The sequence below is a fragment of the Chanos chanos genome, chromosome 7 (assembly GCF_902362185.1).
Source record: "Chanos chanos chromosome 7, fChaCha1.1, whole genome shotgun sequence".
In the NCBI taxonomy this organism is placed as follows: domain Eukaryota; kingdom Metazoa; phylum Chordata; class Actinopteri; order Gonorynchiformes; family Chanidae; genus Chanos; species Chanos chanos.
In genome coordinates this window covers 31,414,912-31,420,927 of record NC_044501.1, presented here as the reverse complement: position 1 = coordinate 31,420,927, position 6,016 = coordinate 31,414,912, and positions in this window count along the sequence as shown.

Below are 6,016 nucleotides of genomic sequence, written 5' to 3'. Positions count from 1 at the left end.
GATGCAGATTTAGGGAGGTTTCAGAATGCATAGTTCTCATCCATCTTTATTCTTGATATAATTTGACATCTCACAGTACATTCAGGTGAGATCTGAAAAAACACAAACCAAAGCAAAATCACTTTTATTCTCATTTTCAAAATCATGAGAAGATGTTTTCCCAGGTCTGTATGGTGCAAGTGATGTTGAATGTGGGTTAAATTTGTGGTCATTGTTTTTAGTGTGATCTTCTTTTAGTGTATAATATCAGAAGTTCCATACCTAAACTTTGTCGAGACTGTTCCCATTTAACAAAGATAAAAAAATTTAAAGTATGTAACTGTTCAGTGTTTATGAGCAGCTGGATGGCTTGAAAATTCAAGGTTCACCGAATGTAACATTTTCATGAACAGAACAAGTATGATGAACTTTGACCTCACCTTAACTCTAAAACATCTGGATAGTGTCTCAACCATATCCTCTTGACAAGTTGGTGCAAGGCGAAAGCTCAAAAACAGATCTTATTTCCCCTGCTCTCAACCACCACCATTAAACCACCATTCACATCTGTTTGTTATTTCTGAATTAATTACATCTAACAACATAACTCGTTACCCAGAATGCCTCAGCAGTACAAACTCTCTCCCCTGACATGCTAATCTAGTGAAACACTAGTCCGGTATGGGGTACAGCCCCACAGGAATAAGGTGGTAACTTGAAAGGTAACCTCTCAACCCTCAGCAATTCTAAAAGCTCAAAAAGAGCATTTAAAGAAGAGGGCCAATTGTTCTGTTAGCACTGGAGCACACTGCTAAACAGGGTTAACATTTCCCAATTGCAGCATAATGATCCATTCACTTAAGGACTCGTTGCTGATTAGCTAATGTTTGATGAATAGCCAATGTTCTATTGTGCTGTTAAAGTCATTCATTTATAATGGTCAAATATCCACAAATGCTTAAATGGACAGGCATAAAATTAGAAAATTGATCATTTGACTGTATGAAACTCATGAATTCATGCTCCATATAATCACTGGATTCCAAAACTATTTTTTTCATGCTGTTATATCAGCCCATCCAAACTACACCAGCATCACAACTACTTTGCATGACATTGCAAAGCATTTTAATATTATTTTCAGTTCACAACTGGGTGAAAAATGGATGTAAAAGAAAGTGAAGAAAGTACTGTACACACAAGATAAATAATGTCACACAAAACAGCCCTGCGTGTACACTAAAGCTTATTAAAGTCAGTATCACTAAAATCCCCTATTGTAAACAACATTATTTTCCTTTTATTTTTTTTTTAAACCTGGATTTAATTACAGCTCAGCCTAAGAGCAATTCACTGACAGGAAAGAAAAGGGTCGAAGTGTCTGTAACATTTAAACAAACAGGATTCTCTTGATTTATTACTCTTTAATCCTCAACAAATAACAGGAAGCAATAAAGCACATACAGGAAGTGTAGTAGAGCTCAGTGATGTAGAGACATGGGTCATTTTTCCACTGTCTCGTCCTGACCGCAAAGAGTCTGGAATCAGTCCTGCAGCCATTGACCTGTCTTTCCTCTTTTATTACTATCATCAATTTTTTTGCCAACTACTTTTTCATATTCTCCCTCAATGTCTCCTTTCCTTCTCATGCGCTCTACACATACCATATTTCTTCTTTGTTTGACAATACTTAAAATGCCCCCTAGTTAAGCTATGAGAACAAGAAAACCAAATCCCTGTCTGCCAAGATTACCATCAGTCACTTTGTACGGGCATTGTGATTTTTGATAGGGGGCAGCACAAAATCCCTTAATGGTCTGGGTTTTGTGTGTACACTGTCATAGTTGTTTGGACACCGTCATATGTTATCCAGAGTGTTTGGAGAATGGCGTACGTGAACTAAAATATTTCTCTCAGACAGCAAAATGCTTTGAATGAGCTTTTTTCATTAACAGTACAAGCCTTTAACGCTCAATACATTCTTCCTTAACGATGAAGTTCTTGCAAATTCTACTCTACAGTTTCTTTAGTGGGAACTGTCTTGGGTATACTCTATTACAACAAGGCACAGCAAACTTTCAACTCATCAGTTTCTCCATAGATTTTCATACCTCATGACATCTCTTCTCAAGGATTGCCAAATCTAAATCCAGGTGGGACACAACCAAAGACAAATGAGCATGCGGAGGAAGGGTGACACTGTAACACATACGAGATCAAGTATCCCAGACGTCTTTGAGCCTGTCTAATAGCAACAACATATTACCAGTATTGTGCAGATCACTTAAACAGTCTTTCTTTCATCCCAGCTGTTTAGACCAAACTCTCCACTCAAGATGATAACTGATTCACAGCATCTATCTGTACTTGTGAGAGGGATGAGTGATCAGAATAGGCAGGAGGAAGAGAAAGTAATGAGCATTAGAAGACACATAAAACCATCACAAGCTTCTATGTGATGGTCTATTTGCTGTCATAATTAGTTTCAGAATCTATGGTTTGGTCTAGGAAACCTAAATATAAAGGGAATTAGTATTGTTTTAATTAATGGAAAACAAAGAGAGGATTTAAATGAAGTATTCATATTTTGATTGTTGGATTTCAGATGTCTTAAAGTTTGCTTTCAGTATAAATGACTTCAAACTTTTTTTTTTATACAAAATGTACTTGACTTGTTGGTTGACTCATACTGGTTTCTTACAAACTTTTTTTGTTTTCAAAGTTCAGAACCAATAATAATTACTGACCATCTACGGACAATCCGGTTCTGTCTCATGTTTTCATTGTGCACATTTTCTTAATCACACCTGACAGTTTAAAGCAGATGTTGCACAATTATCTTCTCTGCACTCGCCCAAAGCCATCGTTTATTTTGGTATATGGAAGATCCTTCTGGAATTACATCATTCTTTTCTGTGAAAGCACATGTCAACACCTGGATATGGATGTGCCTGTCCATGACTTTAAACACCTCAAAACCAACATCCTATTCAGGAACTTACAAGTTCTCCAGACTGCTACAGCTTTACGGCTTTCTGTGTGTGGTAAGAAACCTCACACTTACAACCTCAAAACCACCCTATTTTCACAAAAGGATTCTCTACCTTCCTGATTTATTTTAATTTTCTTCATAGATATTTCAATTGAGAGCAACGTTCTTAGCTAAGGATACCAAAATACTCTTTGCTACTCATGACTGAACTTGTAAAGTTTTATCCATCGAACCAGACATGTTCTGTCATTAGCTCTACAAAGTTCCGTACTGTTATTTCTAGCTTTGAGCAGATTTCTAACTTTGTTCTCCATGAATGATCACAGAGTTGGAACATCATCTAAGAAAAACCTCAGCGTGTCAGAAATGACCTCACCTCCACTAACAATGTTATCTTATGGATAAATTAAATCCCAGTTCAGACCCTCACAACGGAGAGATTTCTCTCTGCTTTTCTTCATTGTTAAAGACAGCTGGACCTGTCTGGGATCAGAAATAAGACCACTACATATACTAGTTGATTTATTGACAATAGGGAGATTCAAACAAGTAAAGCATGTCTTTGAGATGAAGAGACTGTAACCATCTGCACTCCAGTGTGACAAAGTGTGACAAAAATCCAACCCGCCTACATTCCTTAGATCTGTCCTTATTACAGCCCTGTTACATCAAAACCAATTTAATATTAAAAGAAGCCATATCAGTTCCACATAGGTGCTTGGACTCAAACCACACATCAATAATCACAAAGCACTGACATAGCTAACATGTAATCCAATAGCAATTACTTTGTTTCACACAGCTATACTGGAAACACAGGAAAAGAGGGAGGGATTTTAGTTGCATGCAAAATTGTCTTTTCCATGTCGATCTGAAGGAATCCAGAATAACTCTTTGGGAAGCAATACAAGAGACAGCTGTATTAATGTTCTTCTTGACAACAGCCCCTCCTCCACCCACCAGCTCACGTCTTCTAGAATACCACAAAGCTAAGAGCAGGGAGAAGATTAAGTATGTGTTCCACAGGTTACGAAAAAAGGGCCAAATTCCTCGCTGTGCTCCAGGCAGATTAGTATCAGGACCTTTTCCCATCGCTGTGGTCCGTTCTGACAACAAGTCCTAAGTCCCACATCCTAAGTCAATCTAGGGGCGCTTAGTAGAACAAACATAACCCCCTGAGTCTCCAAAAAAAAAAAAAACCACTCTGGTGAGGACCCAAAAGGATTTAGTGGTTGATTTCACCTGCAAGAGTGATAATTGAGTGGAGAACACCTCTCTTGTACAATGCTTTAAGTGTATGAGCATTTTCTACCCAAATCTTATTTACTCAAAGGTTTGATCAGAGCTTACTTTGAACATTTGTGATAGCTGTCACCCAGATCACCCAGAGAAGATAGATTGAGTTCTCAGAACTTGGTATGCAACATATGTGATTACAAACACTTATATACACACCGTTGAACACAGATGCGCACACTTACTCTGCTGATAAGTTCTCCTCTTTATTCAAAGGCACAACAACATAATCTGCTAATCTGCCTCATGAAAAATCTAGCTGTTGATTATAGTTTCACTGTCAAATTTTTAAATACTTCTTTGCAGAAACTCTCAATACAAACTGAGGAGCTTTCAGACACTGTGGGACCTGAAATCTTAAAATCAAGGGCAATTTTTTTAAAATCAAGAGCAACTTTCTCCATCCCTTACTGAACCACAGGCAAACATAATAATGGAAAAAGCTATATTAAATAGTTGTTTTACTATTAGAATCACAAGTGCACAACGCATTTATTATTGTGTATTAAGTGTCTTATTTGTTTCCTTTTTAGGATTTTCCAGCTATTTTGAGGTACAGTGCAGGCAACATGAGGAAACCCAACTCCATTTCCAGCACTCAACTTTTAACACCATCCCGCAGTCTTGTCACCGCCAGCATTGTTCATGGGACAAGATGTGGCACGTTTTACAGACCCTGTGTATGATTATACGATTCACCTCTGTTTGAGGTGTGCACAGTAGGGTTTGGAGCAAGTTCAACAACCAAGTGTTGAAAGGTTTCTGTGTGGGCTAATGCAAACACGCAGTAATGACAAGGCCAACTTCGGTTAGGTTACAGGAAAATGCATCAGAAAGGCCAAAAAGTAAAATGGGGCCTTAAGAACTACACGAGGCGAAGGGCACAAGTTGTAGTTCCTTGTATTATTAGTGCGTTTCCACAATTTCTAAATAGCTTGATCTAACAGTCAACAACATAACTTGCTTGGATTTGTCTCACTGATTTGTAACTCACCACTAAATTTCTCCGAAATATCTTGAAGGAGCCTATAATCTCCATGAACATCATTCTAAATCAATTGTCTGGATTCACTGACTTCACATATTTACAATAGAAACTGAAACCATATCAAATCACTATTAGCCAAAACAATCTCAGTTAACTGAAACAAAAGATCCTCTTTTACTGTGTGATCCCTATTTTAGTCAGTATGTAGGAATTTGCTTGAACAGAAACATTTAGGAGTGTCTGCTTAGTGTCAGTGACAGTGTACTCGGTGCTGAAGCTAATGGTTTCTATTTGCCACATAACAAAAAAAAGTCTGAACCAAAAAAAGGCCGCTCCACATCTGTATATGTTTTCCTTTTATTGCTGTTTACTATAAGAAGTACTATATAGCTAATTGCACCCAGTTCCCTAGATGGTTCTCCATAGGAGGAGGCTAATCAAGTTTGAATAAGCAAACCATAAACAACATCTGAAACAAAAAAACAAAAAGAAAGAAAATACTGATTTCACAGCGGGCGGCACAAATTCAGCAAACCGCTCAGGGCAGTTGGGCTTGGGGGGGGGGGATTGGGGGGGGGGAGCAGCGTGTGCAGAGCACGTGGCTTATTTGTCAAAAAAAAATTGGAGAACATACATTTCAGTTATCTGAGCATGATTGATTTTTTGCGGTTTGTTACTAAGATTTACAAACACGCGTTCTGCTTTGCCAAGCGATTCACAAAACTCTCGTACATATGGTTTTATTGAGTGGGCCCCATCAG